Source organism: Ranitomeya variabilis, chromosome 5 (assembly GCF_051348905.1).
Source record: "Ranitomeya variabilis isolate aRanVar5 chromosome 5, aRanVar5.hap1, whole genome shotgun sequence".
Classification (NCBI taxonomy): domain Eukaryota; kingdom Metazoa; phylum Chordata; class Amphibia; order Anura; family Dendrobatidae; genus Ranitomeya; species Ranitomeya variabilis.
This window is the reverse complement of record NC_135236.1, coordinates 672170320-672193106: the sequence shown is the minus strand read 5'-3', so window position 1 is coordinate 672193106 and position 22787 is coordinate 672170320. Positions and strand designations below refer to the sequence as shown.

The 22787-nt window shown below is 35.8% G+C and overlaps 1 protein-coding gene across 1 annotated transcript in view; it reads right to left on the bottom strand.

The window, feature by feature from the left end:
* The window catches only part of LARGE1 (LARGE xylosyl- and glucuronyltransferase 1), a 431493-nt gene extending 413412 nt beyond the window's left edge, over positions 1-18081 (bottom strand). The window contains exon 1 of the mRNA XM_077266800.1: positions 16683-18081. The gene's annotated coding sequence lies outside the window, so the exon portion shown is untranslated. The remainder of the gene's footprint in view (positions 1-16682) is intronic.
* Positions 18082-22787: the final 4706 nt, after the last annotated feature.

Genomic DNA, 22787 nt, shown 5'->3' with positions numbered 1-22787 from the left:
ATACTGCTCCTATGTACAAGAATATAACTACTATAATACTGCCCCTATGTACAAGAATATATCTACTATAATACTGCCCCTATGTACAAGAATATAACTACTATAATACTGCTCCTATGTACAAGAATATAACTACTATAATACTGCCACTATGTACAAGAATATAACTGCTATAACACTGCCTCATGTACAAGAATATAACTACAATAATACTGCTCCAATCTACAAGAATATAACTACTATAATACTGCCCCCTATGTACAAGAATATAACTACTATAATACTGCTCCCTATGTACAAGAATATAACTACTATAATACTGCTCCTATGTAGAAGAATATAACTACTATAATACTGCCCCTATGTACAAGAATATAACTACTATAATACTGCTCCTATGTACAAGAATATAACTACTATAATACTGCTCCTATGTACAAGAATATAACTACTATAATACTGCCCCCATGTACAAGAATATAACTACTAAAATACTGCCCCTATGTACAAGAATATATCTACTATAAGGCTAGGGTCACATTGCGTTAGGGCAATCCGTTAAGCGCATAGGGCTAGTGGATTGCGCTAACGCAATGCTTCTCTAGGGTCCGCGTTCGGTGTCCCCGCTAGCGCAGATCCCCGATCTGCACTAGCGAGGAACGGACCTCGGGCGCGCCGCGGACGCTGCAAGCAGCGTCCGAGGTCCGTCACTCAAATGACGGCACATCGCTAGTGCACGCCCAATGTGGGCGGGCGCTAGCGACGCGTTCACCATTACAGGCTATAGCGGCGTTAACGCACTACGTTAACACCGCGTTATGCCGCAGTGTAACGTAGTCCGTTAAACGCGGTCACATAACGCAATGTGACCCTAGCCTAATACTGCCCCTATGTACAAGAATATAACTGCTATAATACTGCCCCCTATGTACAAGAATATAACTACTATAATACTGCCTCCTATGTACAAGAATATAACTACTATAATACTGCCCCTATGTACAAGAATATAACTACTATAATACTGCTCCTATGTACAAGAATATAACTGCTATAATACTGCCCCTATGTACAAGAATATAACTACTATAATACTGCTCCTATGTACAAGAATATAACTACTATAATACTGCCCCTATGTACAAGAATATAACTACTATAACACTGCCCCTATGTACAAGAATATAACATCTATAATACTGCTCCTATGTACAAGAATATAACTTCTATAATACTGCCCCTATGTACAAGAATATAACTACTATAATTCTGCCCCTATGTACAAGAATATAACTACTATAATACTGCCCCTATGTACAAGAATATAATTACTATAATACTGCTCCTATGTACAGGAATATAACTACTATAATACTGCCCCTATGTACAAGAATATAACTACTATAATACTGCCTCCTATGTACAAGAATATAACTACTATAACACTGCCCCTATGTACAAGAATATAACTGCTATAATACTGCTCCTATGTACAAGAATATAACTTCTATAATACTGCCCCTATGTACAAGAATATAACTACTATAATACTGCCCCTATGTACAAGAATATAACTACTATAATACTGCCCCTATGTACAAGAATATAATTACTATAATACTGCCCCTATGTACAAGAATATAACTACTATAATACTGCCCCTATGTACAAGAATATAATTACTATAATACTGCTCCTATGTACAGGAATATAACTACTATAATACTGCCCCCATGTACAAGAATATAACTACTATAATACTGCCTCCTATGTACAAGAATATAACTACTATAATACTGCTCCTATGTACAAGAATATAACTACTATAATACTGCCCCTATGTACAAGAATATAACTACTATAATACTGCCCCCTATGTACAAGAATATAACTACTATAATACTGCCCCTATGTACAAGAATATAACTACTATAATACTGCCCCCATGTACAGGAATATAACTACTATAATACTGCCTTTATGTACAAGAATATAACTACTATAATACTGCTCCTATGTACAAGAATATAACTACTATAATACTGCCCCTATGTACAAGAATATAATTACTATAATACTGCCCCCTATGTACAAGAATATAACTACTATAATACTGCCCCTATGTACAAGAATATAACTACTATAATACTGCCCCCATGTACAGGAATATAACTACTATAATACTGCCTTTATGTACAAGAATATAACTACTATAATACTGCTCCTATGTACAAGAATATAACTGCTATAATACTGCCCCTATGTACAAGAATATAACTACTATAATACTGCTCCTATGTACAAGAATATAACTGCTATAATGCTGCCCCTATGTACAAGAATATAACTACTATAATACTGCCCCCTATGTACAAGAATATAACTGCTATAATGCTGCCTCCTATGTACAAGAATATAACTACTATAATACTGCCCCTATGTACAAGAATATAACTACTATAATACTGCTCCTATGTACAAGAATATAACTACTATAATACTGATCCTATGTACAAGAATATAACTACTATAATACTGCTCCTATGTACAAGAATATAACTACTATAATACTGCTCCTATGTACAAGAATATAACTACTATAATACTGCTCCTATGTACAAGAATATAACTACTATAATACTGTCCCTGTGTACAAGAATATAACTACTATAATACTGCCTCTATGTACAGGAATATAACTACTATAATACTGCTCCCTATGTACAAGAATATAACTACTATAATACTGCCCCTATGTACAAGAATATAACTACTATAATACTGCCCCTATGTACAAGAATATAAGTACTATAATACTGCTCCTATGTACAAGAATATAACTACTATAATACTGCCCCTATGTACAAGAATATAACTACTATAATACTGCCCCAATGTACAAGACTATAACTACTATAATACTGCCCCTATGTACAAGAATATAACTACTATAATACCGCTCCTATGTACAGGAATATAACTACTATAATACTGCCTCCTATGTACAAGAACATAACTACTATAATACTGCCCCTATGTACAAGAATATAACTACTATAATACTGCTCCTATGTACAAGAATATAACTACTATAATACTGCTCCTATGTACAAGAATATAACTACTATAATACTGCTCCTATGTACAAGAATATAACTACTATAATACTGCTCCTATGTACAAGAATATAACTACTATAATACTGTCCCTGTGTACAAGAATATAACTACTATAATACTGCCTCTATGTACAGGAATATAACTACTATAATACTGCTCCCTATGTACAAGAATATAACTACTATAATACTGCCCCTATGTACAAGAATATAACTACTATAATACTGCCCCTATGTACAAGAATATAACTACTATAATACTGCTCCTATGTACAAGAATATAACTACTATAATATTGCCCCTATGTACAAGAATATAACTACTATAATACTGCCCCTATGTACAAGACTATAACTACTATAATACTGCCCCTATGTACAAGAATATAACTACTATAATACTGCCCCTATGTACACGAGTATAACTACTATAATACCGCTCCTATGTACAGGAATATAACTACTATAATACTGCCTCCTATGTACAAGAATATAACTACTATAATACTGCCCCTATGTACAAGAATATAACTACTATAATACTGCTCCTATGTACAAGAATATAACTACTATAATACTGCTCCTATGTACAAGAATATAACTACTATAATACTGCTCCTATGTACAAGAATATAACTACTATAATACTGCTCCTATGTACAAGAATATAACTACTATAATACTGTCCCTGTGTAGAAGAATATAACTACTATAATACTGCTCCCTATAAACAAGAATATAACTACTATAATACTGCTCCTATGTACAAGAATATAACTACTATAATACTGCTCCCTATAAACAAGAATATAACTACTATAATAGTGCCCCTATGTACAAGAATATAACTACTATAATACTTCCCCTATGTACAAGAATATAACTACTATAATACTGCCCCCTATGTACAAGAATATAACTGCTATAATGCTGCCTCCTATGTACAAGAATATAACTACTATAATACTGCCCCTATGTACAAGAATATAACTACTATAATACTGCTCCTATGTACAAGAATATAACTACTATAATACTGATCCTATGTACAAGAATATAACTACTATAATACTGCTCCTATGTACAAGAATATAACTACTATAATACTGCTCCTATGTACAAGAATATAACTACTATAATACTGCTCCTATGTACAAGAATATAACTACTATAATACTGTCCCTGTGTACAAGAATATAACTACTATAATACTGCCTCTATGTACAGGAATATAACTACTATAATACTGCTCCCTATGTACAAGAATATAACTACTATAATACTGCCCCTATGTACAAGAATATAACTACTATAATACTGCCCCTATGTACAAGAATATAAGTACTATAATACTGCTCCTATGTACAAGAATATAACTACTATAATACTGCCCCTATGTACAAGACTATAACTACTATAATACTGCCCCTATGTACAAGACTATAACTACTATAATACTGCCCCTATGTACAAGAATATAACTACTATAATACTGCCCCTATGTACAAGAATATAACTACTATAATACCGCTCCTATGTACAGGAATATAACTACTATAATACTGCCTCCTATGTACAAGAATATAACTACTATAATACTGCCCCTATGTACAAGAATATAACTACTATAATACTGCTCCTATGTACAAGAATATAACTACTATAATACTGCTCCTATGTACAAGAATATAACTACTATAATACTGCTCCTATGTACAAGAATATAACTACTATAATACTGCTCCTATGTACAAGAATATAACTACTATAATACTGTTCCTGTGTAGAAGAATATAACTACTATAATACTGCCTCTATGTACAGGAATATAACTACTATAATACTGCTCCCTATAAACAAGAATATAACTACTATAATACTGCTCCTATGTACAAGAATATAACTACTATAATACTGCCCCTATGTACAAGAATATAACTACTATAATACTATCCTCTATGTACAAGAATATAACTACTATAATACTGCCCCTATGTACAGGAATATAACTACTATAATACTGTCCCTATGTACAAGAATACAACTAATATAATACTGCCGCTATGTACAAGAATATAACTACTATAATACTGCCGCTATGTACAAGAATATTACTACTATAATACTGCCCCCTATGTACAAGAATATAACTACTATAATACTGCTCCTATGTACAAGAATATAACTACTATAATACTGCCCCTATGTACAAGAATATAACTACTATAATACTGCTCCCTATGTACAAGAATATAACTACTATAATACTGCCCCTATGTACAAGAATATAACTACTATAATACTGCCCCTATGTACAAGAATATAACTACTATAATACTGCCCCTATGTACAAGAATATAACTACTATAATACTGCCCCTATGTACAAGAATATAACTACTATAATACTGCCCCTATGTACAAGAATATAACTACTATAACACTGCCCCTATGTACAAGAATATAACTGCTATAATACTGCTCCTATGTACAAGAATATAACTTCTATAATACTGCCCCTATGTACAAGAATATAACTACTATAATTCTGCCCCTATGTACAAGAATATAACTACTATAATACTGCCCCTATGTACAAGAATATAATTACTATAATACTGCTCCTATGTACAGGAATATAACTACTATAATACTGCCCCCATGTACAAGAATATAACTACTATAATACTGCCTCCTATGTACAAGAATATAACTACTATAATACTGCTCCTATGTACAAGAATATAACTACTATAATACTGCTCCTATGTACAAGAATATAACTACTATAATACTGCCCCCTATGTACAAGAATATAACTACTATAATACTGCCCCTATGTACAAGAATATAACTACTATAATACTGCCCCCATGTACAGGAATATAACTACTATAATACTGCCTTTATGTACAAGAATATAACTACTATAATACTGCTCCTATGTACAAGAATATAACTACTATAATACTGCCCCTATGTACAAGAATATAACTACTATAATACTGCCCCCTATGTACAAGAATATAACTACTATAATACTGCCCCTATGTACAAGAATATAACTACTATAATACTGCCCCCATGTACAGGAATATAACTACTATAATACTGCCTTTATGTACAAGAATATAACTACTATAATACTGCTCCTATGTACAAGAATATAACTGCTATAATACTGCCCCTATGTACAAGAATATAACTACTATAATACTGCTCCTATGTACAAGAATATAACTGCTATAATGCTGCCCCTATGTACAAGAATATAACTACTATAATACTGCCCCCTATGTACAAGAATATAACTGCTATAATGCTGCCTCCTATGTACAAGAATATAACTACTATAATACTGCCCCTATGTACAAGAATATAACTACTATAATACTGCTCCTATGTACAAGAATATAACTACTATAATACTGATCCTATGTACAAGAATATAACTACTATAATACTGCTCCTATGTACAAGAATATAACTACTATAATACTGCTCCTATGTACAAGAATATAACTACTATAATACTGCTCCTATGTACAAGAATATAACTACTATAATACTGTCCCTGTGTACAAGAATATAACTACTATAATACTGCCCCTATGTACAAGAATATAACTACTATAATACTGCCCCTATGTACAAGAATATAAGTACTATAATACTGCTCCTATGTACAAGAATATAACTACTATAATACTGCCCCTATGTACAAGAATATAACTACTATAATACTGCCCCTATGTACAAGACTATAACTACTATAATACTGCCCCTATGTACAAGAATATAACTACTATAATACCGCTCCTATGTACAGGAATATAACTACTATAATACTGCCTCCTATGTACAAGAATATAACTACTATAATACTGCCCCTATGTACAAGAATATAACTACTATAATACTGCTCCTATGTACAAGAATATAACTACTATAATACTGCTCCTATGTACAAGAATATAACTACTATAATACTGCTCCTATGTACAAGAATATAACTACTATAATACTGCTCCTATGTACAAGAATATAACTACTATAATACTGTCCCTGTGTAGAAGAATATAACTACTATAATACTGCCTCTATGTACAGGAATATAACTACTATAATACTGCTCCCTATAAACAAGAATATAACTACTATAATACTGCTCCTATGTACAAGAATATAACTACTATAATACTGCCCCTATGTACAAGAATATAACTACTATAATACTATCCTCTATGTACAAGAATATAACTACTATAATACTGCCCCTATGTACAGGAATATAACTACTATAATACTGCCCCTATGTACAAGAATACAACTAATATAATACTGCCGCTATGTACAAGAATATAACTGCTATAATACTGCCCCTATGTACAAGAATATAACTACTATAATACTGCTCCTATGTACAAGAATATAACTACTATAATACTGCCCCTATGTACAAGAATATAACTACTATAATACTGCCCCTATGTACAAGAATATAACTACTATAATACTGCCCCTATGTACAAGAATATAATTACTATAATACTGCTCCTATGTACAGGAATATAACTACTATAATACTGCCCCTATGTACAAGAATATAACTACTATAATACTGCCTCCTATGTACAAGAATATAACTACTACAACACTGCCCCTATGTACAAGAATATAACTGCTATAATACTGCTCCTATGTACAAGAATATAACTTCTATAATACTGCCCCTATGTACAAGAATATAACTACTATAATACTGCCCCTATGTACAAGAATATAACTACTATAATACTGCCCCTATGTACAAGAATATAATTACTATAATACTGCTCCTATGTACAGGAATATAACTACTATAATACTGCCCCCATGTACAAGAATATAACTACTATAATACTGCCCCCTATGTACAAGAATATAACTACTATAATACTGCTCCTATGTACAAGAATATAACTACTATAATACTGCCCCTATGTACAAGAATATAACTACTATAATACTGCCCCCTATGTACAAGAATATAACTACTATAATACTGCCCCTATGTACAAGAATATAACTACTATAATACTGCCCCCATGTACAGGAATATAACTACTATAATACTGCCTTTATGTACAAGAATATAACTACTATAATACTGCTCCTATGTACAAGAATATAACTACTATAATACTGCCCCCTATGTACAAGAATATAACTACTATAATACTGCCCCCTATATACAAGAATATAACTACTATAATACTGCCCCATGTACAAGAATATAACTACTATAATACTGCCCCCTGTGTACAAGAATATAACTACTATAATACTGCCCCTATGTACAAGAATATAACTGCTATAATGCTGCCTCCTATGTACAAGAATATAACTACTATAATACTGCCCCTATGTACAAGAATATAACTACTATAATACTGCTCCTATGTACAAGAATATAACTACTATAATACTGCTCCTATGTACAAGAATATAACTACTATAATACTGCCCCTATGTACAAGAATATAACTACTATAATACTGCCCCTATGTACAAGAATATAACTACTATAATACTGCCCCTATGTACAGGAATATAACTACTATAATACTTCCCCTATGTACAAGAATATAACTACTATAATACTGCTCCTATGTACAAGAATATAACTACTATAATATTGCCCCTATGTACAAGAATATAACTACTATAATACTGCCCCTATGTACAAGACTATAACTACTATAATACTGCCCCTATGTACAAGAATATAACTACTATAATACTGCCCCTATGTACACGAGTATAACTACTATAATACCGCTCCTATGTACAGGAATATAACTACTATAATACTGCCTCCTATGTACAAGAATATAACTACTATAATACTGCCCCTATGTACAAGAATATAACTACTATAATACTGCTCCTATGTACAAGAATATAACTACTATAATACTGCTCCTATGTACAAGAATATAACTACTATAATACTGCTCCTATGTACAAGAATATAACTACTATAATACTGCTCCTATGTACAAGAATATAACTACTATAATACTGTTCCTGTGTAGAAGAATATAACTACTATAATACTGCCTCTATGTACAGGAATATAACTACTATAATACTGCTCCCTATAAACAAGAATATAACTACTATAATACTGCCCCTATGTACAAGAATATAACTACTATAATACTGCTCCTATGTACAAGAATATAACTACTATAATACTGCTCCTATGTACAAGAATATAACTACTATAATACTGCTCCTATGTACAAGAATATAACTACTATAATACTGCCCCTATGTACAAGAATATAACTACTATAATACTATCCTCTATGTACAAGAATATAACTACTATAATACTGCCCCTATGTACAGGAATATAACTACTATAATACTGTCCCTATGTACAAGAATACAACTAATATAATACTGCCGCTATGTACAAGAATATAACTACTATAATACTGCCGCTATGTACAAGAATATTACTACTTTAATACTGCCCCCTATGTACAAGAATATAACTACTATAATACTGCTCCTGTGTACAAGAATATAACTACTATAATACTGCCCCTATGTACAAGAATATAACTACTATAATACTGCCCCTATGTACAAGAATATAACTACTATAATACTGCCCCTATGTACAAGAATATAACTACTATAATACTGCCCCTATGTACAAGAATATAACTACTATAATACTGCCCCTATGTACAAGAATATAACTACTATAATACTGCCCCTATGTACAAGAATATAACTACTATAATACTGCCCCTATGTACAAGAATATAACTACTATAATACTGCTCCTATGTACAAGAATATAACTACTATAATACTGATCCTATGTACAAGAATATAACTACTATAATACTGCTCCTATGTACAAGAATATAACTACTATAATACTGCTCCTATGTACAAGAATATAACTACTATAATACTGCTCCTATGTACAAGAATATAACTACTATAATACTGTCCCTGTGTACAAGAATATAACTACTATAATACTGCCTCTATGTACAGGAATATAACTACTATAATACTGCTCCCTATGTACAAGAATATAACTACTATAATACTGCCCCTATGTACAAGAATATAAGTACTATAATACTGCTCCTATGTACAAGAATATAACTACTATAATACTGCCCCTATGTACAAGAATATAACTACTATAATACTGCCCCTATGTACAAGACTATAACTACTATAATACTGCCCCTATGTACAAGAATATAACTACTATAATACCGCTCCTATGTACAGGAATATAACTACTATAATACTGCCTCCTATGTACAAGAATATAACTACTATAATACTGCCCCTATGTACAAGAATATAACTACTATAATACTGCTCCTATGTACAAGAATATAACTAATATAATACTGCTCCTATGTACAAGAATATAACTACTATAATACTGCTCCTATGTACAAGAATATAACTACTATAATACTGCTCCTATGTACAAGAATATAACTACTATAATACTGTCCCTGTGTAGAAGAATATAACTACTATAATACTGCCTCTATGTACAGGAATATAACTACTATAATACTGCTCCCTATAAACAAGAATATAACTACTATAATACTGCTCCTATGTACAAGAATATAACTACTATAATACTGCCCCTATGTACAAGAATATAACTACTATAATACTATCCTCTATGTACAAGAATATAACTACTATAATACTGCCCCTATGTACAGGAATATAACTACTATAATACTGCCCCTATGTACAAGAATACAACTAATATAATACTGCCGCTATGTACAAGAACATAACTGCTATAATACTGCCCCTATGTACAAGAATATAACTACTATAATACTGCTCCTATGTACAAGAATATAACTACTATAATACTGCCCCTATGTACAAGAATATAACTACTATAATACTGCCCCTATGTACAAGAATATAACTACTATAATACTGCCCCTATGTACAAGAATATAATTACTATAATACTGCTCCTATGTACAGGAATATAACTACTATAATACTGCCCCTATGTACAAGAATATAACTACTATAATACTGCCTCCTATGTACAAGAATATAACTACTATAACACTGCCCCTATGTACAAGAATATAACTGCTATAATACTGCTCCTATGTACAAGAATATAACTTCTATAATACTGCCCCTATGTACAAGAATATAACTACTATAATACTGCCCCTATGTACAAGAATATAACTACTATAATACTGCCCCTATGTACAAGAATATAATTACTATAATACTGCTCCTATGTACAGGAATATAACTACTATAATACTGCCCCCATGTACAAGAATATAACTACTATAATACTGCCCCCTATGTACAAGAATATAACTACTATAATACTGCTCCTATGTACAAGAATATAACTACTATAATACTGCCCCTATGTACAAGAATATAACTACTATAATACTGCCCCCTATGTACAAGAATATAACTACTATAATACTGCCCCTATGTACAAGAATATAACTACTATAATACTGCCCCCATGTACAGGAATATAACTACTATAATACTGCCTTTATGTACAAGAATATAACTACTATAATACTGCTCCTATGTACAAGAATATAACTACTATAATACTGCCCCCTATGTACAAGAATATAACTACTATAATACTGCCCCCTGTGTACAAGAATATAACTACTATAATACTGCCCCTATGTACAAGAATATAACTGCTATAATGCTGCCTCCTATGTACAAGAATATAACTACTATAATACTGCCCCTATGTACAATAATATAACTACTATAATACTGCTCCTATGTACAAGAATATAACTACTATAATACTGCTCCTATGTACAAGAATATAACTACTATAATATTTCCCCTATGTACAAGAATATAACTACTATAATACTGCCCCTATGTACAAGACTATAACTACTATAATACTGCCCCTATGTACAAGAATATAACTACTATAATACTGCCCCTATGTACACGAGTATAACTACTATAATACCGCTCCTATGTACAGGAATATAACTACTATAATACTGCCTCCTATGTACAAGAATATAACTACTATAATACTGCCCCTATGTACAAGAATATAACTACTATAATACTGCTCCTATGTACAAGAATATAACTACTATAATACTGATCCTATGTACAAGAATATAACTACTATAATACTGCTCCTATGTACAAGAATATAACTACTATAATACTGCTCCTATGTACAAGAATATAACTACTATAATACTGCTCCTATGTACAAGAATATAACTACTATAATACTGTCCCTGTGTACAAGAATATAACTACTATAATACTGCCTCTATGTACAGGAATATAACTACTATAATACTGCTCCCTATGTACAAGAATATAACTACTATAATACTGCCCCTATGTACAAGAATATAACTACTATAATACTGCCCCTATGTACAAGAATATAAGTACTATAATACTGCTCCTATGTACAAGAATATAACTACTATAATACTGCCCCTATGTACAAGAATATAACTACTATAATACTGCCCCTATGTACAAGACTATAACTACTATAATACTGCCCCTATGTACAAGAATATAACTACTATAATACTGCCCCTATGTACAAGAATATAACTACTATAATACCGCTCCTATGTACAGGAATATAACTACTATAATACTGCCTCCTATGTACAAGAATATAACTACTATAATACTGCCCCTATGTACAAGAATATAACTACTATAATACTGCTCCTATGTACAAGAATATAACTACTATAATACTGCTCCTATGTACAAGAATATAACTACTATAATACTGCTCCTATGTACAAGAATATAACTACTATAATACTGTTCCTGTGTAGAAGAATATAACTACTATAATACTGCCTCTATGTACAGGAATATAACTACTATAATACTGCTCCCTATAAACAAGAATATAACTACTATAATACTGCTCCTATGTACAAGAATATAACTACTATAATACTGCCCCTATGTACAAGAATATAACTACTATAATACTGCCCCTATATACAAGAAAATAACTACTATAATACTGCTCCTATATACTACAAGAATATAACTACTATAATACTGCCCCCTATATACAAGAATATAACTACTATAATACTGCTCCTATGTACAAGAATATAACTACTATAATACTGCCCCTATATACAAGAATATAACTACTATAATACTGCTCCTATGTACAAGAATATAACTACTATAACACTGCTCATATGTACAAGAATATAACTACTATAATACTGCTCCTATGTACAAGAATATAACTACTATAATACTGCTCCTATGTGCAAGAATATAACTACTATAATACTGCTCCTATGTACAAGAATATAACTACTATAATACTGCCTCTATGTACAGGAATATAACTACTATAATACTGCTCCCTATGTACAAGAATATAACTACTATAATACTGCCCCTATGTACAAGAATATAACTACTATAATACTGCCCCTATGTACAAGAATATAAGTACTATAATACTGCTCCTATGTACAAGAATATAACTACTATAATACTGCCCCTATGTACAAGAATATAACTACTATAATACTGCCCCTATGTACAAGACTATAACTACTATAATACTGCCCCTATGTACAAGAATATAACTACTATAATACTGCCCCTATGTACAAGAATATAACTACTATAATACCGCTCCTATGTACAGGAATATAACTACTATAATACTGCCTCCTATGTACAAGAATATAACTACTATAATACTGCCCCTATGTACAAGAATATAACTACTATAATACTGCTCCTATGTACAAGAATATAACTACTATAATACTGCTCCTATGTACAAGAATATAACTACTATAATACTGCTCCTATGTACAAGAATATAACTACTATAATACTGTTCCTGTGTAGAAGAATATAACTACTATAATACTGCCTCTATGTACAGGAATATAACTACTATAATACTGCTCCCTATAAACAAGAATATAACTACTATAATACTGCTCCTATGTACAAGAATATAACTACTATAATACTGCCCCTATGTACAAGAATATAACTACTATAATACTGCCCCTATATACAAGAAAATAACTACTATAATACTGCTCCTATATACTACAAGAATATAACTACTATAATACTGCCCCCTATATACAAGAATATAACTACTATAATACTGCTCCTATGTACAAGAATATAACTACTATAATACTGCCCCTATATACAAGAATATAACTACTATAATACTGCTCCTATGTACAAGAATATAACTACTATAACACTGCTCATATGTACAAGAATATAACTACTATAATACTGCTCCTATGTACAAGAATATAACTACTATAATACTGCCCCCTGAGTAGAAGTATACACTGTATTTGGATATGATGGTTCTTACATGGTGATAGCAGTAGTGGCAGAGGACAGAATATACGGTATGTTCCCGCTATATGACATCTGCGGTGTTGGGTTGTTTCTTTCCTCTTGTATCTGTATCCGTGTAATCTTCCCCAGGGGTCTCTCTACTAGTGGAACTTTCCACCTTGACACCGCGCCTTTCGCCATGAATAAGGACTTCTAAGGAGAACATGAAGAGCCCGTGGTGACTGCTTCTTTCCGTCGGTCAGAGGACTTTGTATAGAGATTTGTTCTCTAGGCACAGAGTATTGCGGTACTTTATGGATGTAGCAGAGCTGACGTTATCATTGCATATACTATTCCTGCTTGCTGTCAGTGACTGGAAATATTGTTTTAAGATATTGATAAACAGGTAAAAACTAGACCGACTGCCTCACTGCTGCTGTTTGTTACAATGTATCAGTGTCCCAATATACTAAACCCAGCAGCAAAAGGATTCTCTAGGCTCCAGACTGATACAATGTAACAAACTCCCAGCTGTGTGAGCTGGTAACGACCTGATTGAGATTTCGTTTTACCAATTCTGATAATTATTGTTTCCTCTCTCCCTGTCTGGCCAACGCACTGATTTTTATAGAAAGTGTAATACTCTGTTTGACCTGCGGGGGCAGTGCAGGGAAACAGATCACTTACTGCTGGATTCTCCCAGAGGTTACAGCTGATCTATGGGGAACAGAATGTTTTGCCTGCGAATAAAAAGGGATCCTTCCATGGAGGATCAGCCTTTAACCCTCCAGATGTAGCAGAGCTGAATTAGTCATTTAACAGTGTGATGCTGAATCAGTGCAATAGGATAGTAGTATGGATGTAATAAAAATAATTATAATAATTAATACATTAAAAAGTAACATTTATAATAATAATAATGTAAAATATAATATAAAATATTTTCTAAAAATAGTGATAAAAATTATTTTAAAAATAATTATTGAAATATTATAAACAATAAAATAAACAAACGAATAATACTGTTAGAAAATAATGCTAAAAGTTGGAAAAAAAATATTGAACTAATAATATAATGTTTAGAAATAGTGAAAACAAAAGTAAAATATATTGAAATAATAATATAAATAAGGTGAAAAATAATAGAAAAGTAGGCGAATAATAATGTTTAGAAGTAGTGAAAACAAATATAAAATAAATTAAATCTATAATATAAATAAGGTGGAAAAATAATAGAAAAATAGGCGAATAATAATGTTTACAAATAGTGGAAACAAATATAAAATATATTGAAATTATGTTATAAATAAGGTGACAAATAACAGAAAAATATGCAAATAATAATGTTTAGAAATAGTGAAAACAAAAGAGAAATACATTGAAATTATGATATAAATAACGTGACAAATAATAGAAAAATAGGCGAATAATAATGTTTAGAAATAATGATAAAATTAAAAAAAATAGAAAAAAAATAATATAAATATTTTGAACAATAGCAGAAAAATATCCCAATAATGTTTATAGAGAATGATGAAAATGATTTAAAAAAAATTGAAATAATAATGATAAAAATAAGATGAAAAGTAATAGAAAAAATAACTAAATAATAACGTTTAGGAAAAAAAATAAAAATAATATTAATGTTATGAAAAAAAATATTATAAATAATGTGGAAAAATCATAATACATAATTTTTATAATAATAATATTTTTTAAAAAATTGTTAATTAAAGAGAAGTTGTGATCACATCATGATGAGCTGTGCCAAATAGCAAACTCAGCTTAAAGTCCACAGACATATCCAGCTCTGCTACACCTAGAACATTCTTAGCAGCTATAATATAGCAAAACTTATAAAGAGCTGAATAATAAAAATGTATAATTACAATAGTTTCTATTTTCTTATATTGTCCTGCCGGGTGCGCTGTCGCTGGGCCATCAGACGCTATGTGGAGCAGCTATGACAATCCAGGTGTGAACTGGATACATTGTAAAGATGGAGCTTTATGATTTGTGTCATAGAGATGTATGAGACCTCAGGCTACATTGTTTCTGCAGAGGGACCACTCATTCTATGGCATTTGATGAATGAACCCAAGCTAACCAGAACCTAATAGGTTAAAAACCTCATCCTACCTTATGTAGCAGAGCTGATGGGGGTTCCTCCTAAGACCACCCCATTCCAAATGTTAAGCAGAGCAATCTGTGGTGTGAGCCTTTTCCATGCCAACACAAGTTAATCTCAAGGAATTGATGTTCTTCTATTTGGATGAAGTTCTCCAAGCTCCAAATGGAGAAGAAAGGAAGAAATACCAGAGATGATTCTGCTCCTTGTATTGAGGGACTTGTCTCCAGTGGTCTTCAGAAGCTCCAATCTCAACAGCGAGACATCCCAGAAAACAAAGAGAAAATAAACCTATGCATGGAAGGGGTTAATAGTCAAGAACATGCCAATGATGTCACTGCAGGAGGATTTTTTGGATGGGCTTTAATCTGATGGTCATCAAACTTGGTGTCCACCCAGAAGTAGAGATGTCATAGGAAGGGCACTGGAGATTGTCCTGCAGTTATGATGATCTATAGATGAGAGGTCTATGGGTCAAGTTATGGATGAAGTCTGTAGGCTAGGTTATAGGTGAGACGTGACAGGTCTGTAAGTGAGAAGTTTATACTGAGGTGGTTTACAGAGAAGACATCTACAGTGATGGGATCCGTACAGCAAGGGTCTAGGGTTGATTGATCTCCAGACGTCAAGTGTTAATCTTGGGATTAAAGGTCTCCAGTTAAGATAGAAAAGGTAGACTAGATGAGTGGTCAGTAAAGGAAGGACCTGGCCATTCTTGAAGGATCTATAGTTGAGGGGGTCTAAATGATTGGGCTATTGATGAGGGATCTATACAAAATAGCTCTTTAGATGAATGGCCTGTAGATAATTGTGTAGATAAGGTCTTTAGGTGGATTACATGTAAATCTGTAAATGAGAGGTCGAAAGTTAGGTTATCTGTCAATGAGGTAGACTACAGTTGGGTTACCTGTGGATGAAGAGTCTGTAGCTGGGTTATCTGTCGATGAGTGGGTCTATAGTTGGGTTTTCTGTTGATGAGGGGTCTGTAGATAGGTTATCAGTAGATGAGGGGTCTATAGTTGGGTTAGCGATAGCTGAGGGGTCTATAGTTTGGTAGGCTGTAGATGAGGGGTCTACAATTGTGGATGATGGTTTAGAACTATAGATGGAGTCTACTGTAGTAGATGATGGTCCACTGGCACGGATGGGGTCTATAGTGAATAACAAGGGTCTAAGAGGATCTGGTGGGGTCTATAGTAAATTATGAAGGTATAAAGTGGTAGATGGGTGTCTAGTGTCTACAGTTGAGGGTCTATAGTTGGTAGATGAGGGTCGACATCTCTCATTGGGACTTTATAGTGGTTAACATTATGATGGTCTACAGTGTTGACTAAGAGTCTTTGGTTGTGGTTGAGGGTCTACAGTTTTAGGTGGGTGTCTATAGTTACTGATGGATCAAGGTCTAGAGTGGTAGATGATTGTCTACAGGTACACATGGGGGGTCAATGGTGGTTAATCAAGGTCTACAGGTAACGATGTAGGTCTATAGTGGTTTATTAGTCTATAATAGTAAATGTAGGTCTATTTTGGCAGATGAGGATCTTTTGGTGTAGAGGAGGGTCCTACTGATAGGGGGTCTATAGTTATAGGTGGAAGTCCAGTATACAAAGACTTAATAGATGTAAATGGTAGTGATGGAGGTCCTGTAGATAAGAAGTCTCTAGTTGTAAATGGGGGTCCTGTAGATAGAAGGGCTCTATAGATACGGTGGTCTAAAGTTATAAATGGGGTTCCTGTGGATAGTTGTAGATAGTAGTCCAGTAGATGAAAGGTTCTCTATATGGGGGTCCAGTAATTCGGGGGGTGTCTAGTTGTATATTAGGCCCTGTACATGAGGGCCCAGTAGTGATCTCTAGTTGTAGATATAGGAGTCTCTAATTGAAGATGAGGGCACTGTAGATAAGGGGGTCTCTAGTTGAAGGTTGGGGTTCTGAAGATAGTACGGTCCCTAGCTGTTGATGGGGGTCCTGTATATAGTGGCATCTCTGGTTGTTGAATAGAGTCCTGTATATAAGGGGGTCTTTAGATGTACATGTGGGTCCTGAATATAGGGTGCTCTCTAGTTGTAGATGGGGCCCTGTAGATAGGGTGGTCTCTAGATGTAGATGGGGGTCCTGTTAATAGGAGAGTCTCTAGTTGTAGATGTGGGTCCTGTGGGGGGGGGGTCGTGTAGATGGGGGTTCTATAGATAGGGGTGCTGTGGACAAGGGCTCTGTAGTGGTCTTTAGATATAGATGAGGGTCCTGTATTAAATGGGGGTCCTGTATTAGATGGGGGTTCTCTAGTGGTCTTTAGACATAGATGAAGGTCCTGTAGATTGAGTGCTGCAGATGAGGGATCTGTGGTGGTCTCCAGTTGTAGCTGTGTCCTGTAGATGGGGTCTCTGTGGTGGTCTTTAGATGTAGATAAGAGTCCTATAGATGGGGGTCCCGTTGATGGGGTCCTGTAGATATGGGTCCTATAAATGGGGGTCCTGCAGATGATGGCTCTGTGGTGGTCCCAGTTGTGTCCTGTAGATGGGGGTCTCCGTGCATGCAGTGAGGGTCTCCAGCAGATGTCCTCAGGTCTGCCGGCGGTGGCCGCTCCTGGACGGATGTGTGGCAGGCGCTGGGTGCCGCCGGTCGGGCCGGGCTCGGGGCTCTGTCTCTCGGCCTGTGGCTCACACTCAGCCTCGGAGCTCTCCTGCCTGCAGCCCGGGCTCCCCCCGCAGACCTGCTCGCAGCTGTGGACCCTCCGCTCCAGGCTCGGCCCGGGATGGTCGCAGATCGCTGCTGCTTTCAGCACCACGGAGAGCCGGGCAGGAAGCGCACAGAGTCCGGGAGCCGCAGCGGAAGAATCCGGGACTGGAAGAGCAAAACAAGCGGAGGACAGAAGCAGAGATCCCGGGAGAAGCTGCCGACAGGACGCGGGGGCATCAGAGCAGCGGATCCGGGAAGTGATGTCTCCTGCCGGTCACCGGGAAGAGCAACAACCGGAGATCCGATATATCCTGTCCGTGCTGAGCCGACAGAGCTCTGCCCGCTCCTCTCACTGCAGCCCGACTAATAGCAGCTGCATCTCCCCCTCCTGCTCCTCTGCCCGACCCTCCCCCAACTGCTGCCACCTCCCAGTGTGTCCTCCTATCCCTGTATCCTCCTATCCCTGTATCCTCCCATCCCTGTATATCCTCCTATCCCTGTATATCCTCCTATCCCTGTATCCTCCCATCCCTGTATATCCTCCTATCCCTGTATCCTCCTATCCCTGTATCCTCCTATCCCTGTATCCTCCCATCCCTGTATATCCTCCTATCCCGGCTGTATATCCTCCTATCCCTGTATCCTCCCATCCCTGTATATCCTCCTATCCCTGTATCCTCCTATCCCTGTATATCCTCCTATCCCTGTATATCCTCCTATCCCTGTATATCCTCCTATCCCTGTATCCTCCTATCCCTGTATCCTCCTATCCCTGTATCCTCCTATCCCTGTATCCTCCTATCCCTGTATATCCTCCTATCCCTGTATCCTCCTATCCCTGTATATCCTCCTATCCCTGTATATCCTCCTATCCCTGTATATCCTCCTATCCCTGTATCCTCCTATCCCTGTATATCCTCCTATCCCTGTATCCTCCTATCCCTGTATCCTCCTATCCCTGTATATCCTCCTATCCCTGTATATCCTCCTATCCCTGTATATCCTCCTATCCCTGTATATCCTCCTATCCCTGTATCCTCCTATCCCTGTACATCCTCCTATCCCTGTATCCTCCTATCCCTGTATATCCTCCTATCCCTGTATATCCTCCTATCCCTGTATCCTCCTATCCCTGTATATCCTCCTATCCCTGTATATCCTCCTATCCCTGTATCCTCCTATCCCTGTATCCTCCTATCCCTGTATCCTCCTATCCCTGTATATCCTCCTATCCCTGTATCCTCCTATCCCTGTATATCCTCCTATCCCTGTATATCCTCCTATCCCTGTATCCTCCTATCCCTGTATATCCTCCTATCCCTGTATATCCTCCTATCCCTGTATCCTCCTATCCCTGTATATCCTCCTATCCCTGTATATCCTCCTATCCCTGTATATCCTCCTATCCCTGTATCCTCCTATCCCTGTATATCCTCCTATCCCTGTATATCCTCCTATCCCTGTATATCCTCCTATCCCTGTATCCTCCTATCCCTGTATCCTCCTATCCCTGTATATCCTCCTATCCCTGTATCCTCCTATCCCTGTATATCCTCCTATCCCTGTATCCTCCTATCCCTGTATATCCTCCTATCCCTGTATATCCTCCTATCCCTGTATATCCTCCTATCCCTGTATCCTCCTATCCCTGTATCCTCCTATCCCTGTATCCTCCTATCCCTGTATATCCTCCTATCCCTGTATCCTCCTATCCCTGTATATCCTCCTATCCCTGTATCCTCCTATCCCTGTATATCCTCCTATCCCTGTATCCTCCTATCCCTGTGTCCTCCTATCCCTGTATCCTCCTATCCCTGTATATCCTCCTATCCCTGTATATCCTATCCCTGTATATCCTCCTATCCCTGTATCCTCCTATCCCTGTATATCCTCCTATCCCTGTATATCCTCCTATCCCTGTATATCCTCCTATCCCTGTATCCTCCTATCCCTGTATATCCTCCTATCCCTGTATCCTCCTATCCCTGTATATCCTCCTATCCCTGTATATCCTCCTATCCCTGTATATCCTCCTATCCCTGTATCCTCCTATCCCTGTATCCTCCTATCCCTGTATATCCTCCTATCCCTGTATCCTCCTATCCCTGTATATCCTCCTATCCCTGTATCCTCCTATCCCTGTATATCCTCCTATCCCTGTATATCCTCCTATCCCTGTATCCTCCTATCCCTGTATATCCTCCTATCCCTGTATCCTCCTATCCCTGTATCCTCCTATCCCTGTACATCCTCCTATCCCTGTATCCTCCTATCCCTGTATATCCTCCTATCCCTGTATCCTCCTATCCCTGTATATCCTCCTATCCCTGTATATCCTCCTATCCCTGTATCCTCCTATCCCTGTATATCCTCCTATCCCTGTATCCTCCTATCCCTGTATCCTCCTATCCCTGTACATCCTCCTATCCTTGTATATCCTCCTATCCCTGTATATCCTCCTATCCCTGTATATCCTCCTATCCCTATATATCCTCCTATCCCTGTATCCTCCTATCCCTGTATATCCTCCTATCCCTGTATCCTCCCATCCCTGTATCCTCCTATCCCTGTATATCCTCCTATCCCTGTATCCTCCTATCCCTGTATATTCTCCTATCCCTGTATATCCTATCCCTGTATATCCTCCTATCCCTGTATCCTCCTATCCCTGTATATCCTCCTATCCCTGTATCCTCCTATCCCTGTATATCCTCCTATCCCTGTATATCCTCCTATCCCTGTATCCTCCTATCCCTGTATATCCTCCTATCCCTGTATATCCTCCTATCCCTGTATCCTCCTATCCCTGTATCCTCCTATCCCTGTATATCCTCCTATCCCTGTATCCTCCTATCCCTGTATCCTCCTATCCCTGTATATCCTCCTATCCCTGTATCCTCCTATCCCTGTATATCCTCCTATCCCTGTATATCCTCCTATCCCTGTATCCTCCTATCCCTGTATCCTCCTATCCCTGTATATCCTCCTATCCCTGTATATCCTCCTATCCCTGTATATCCTCCTATCCCTGTATCCTCCTATCCCTGTGTCCTCCTATCCCTGTATCCTCCTATCCCTGTATATCCTCCTATCCCTGTATATCCTCCTATCCCTGTATATCCTCCTATCCCTGTATATCCTCCTATCCCTGTATCCTCCTATCCCTGTATCCTCATATCCCTGTATCCTCCTATCCCTGTATATCCTCCTATCCCTGTATCCTCCTATCCCTGTATATCCTCCTATCCCTGTATCCTCCTATGCCTGTATCCTCCTATCCCTGTATCCTCCTATCCCTGTATATCCTCCTATCCCTGTATATCCTCCTATCCCTGTATATCCTCCTATCCCTGTATCCTCCTATCCCTGTATCCTCCTATCCCTGTATATCCTCCTATCCCTGTATATCCTCCTATCCCTGTATATCCTCCTATCCCT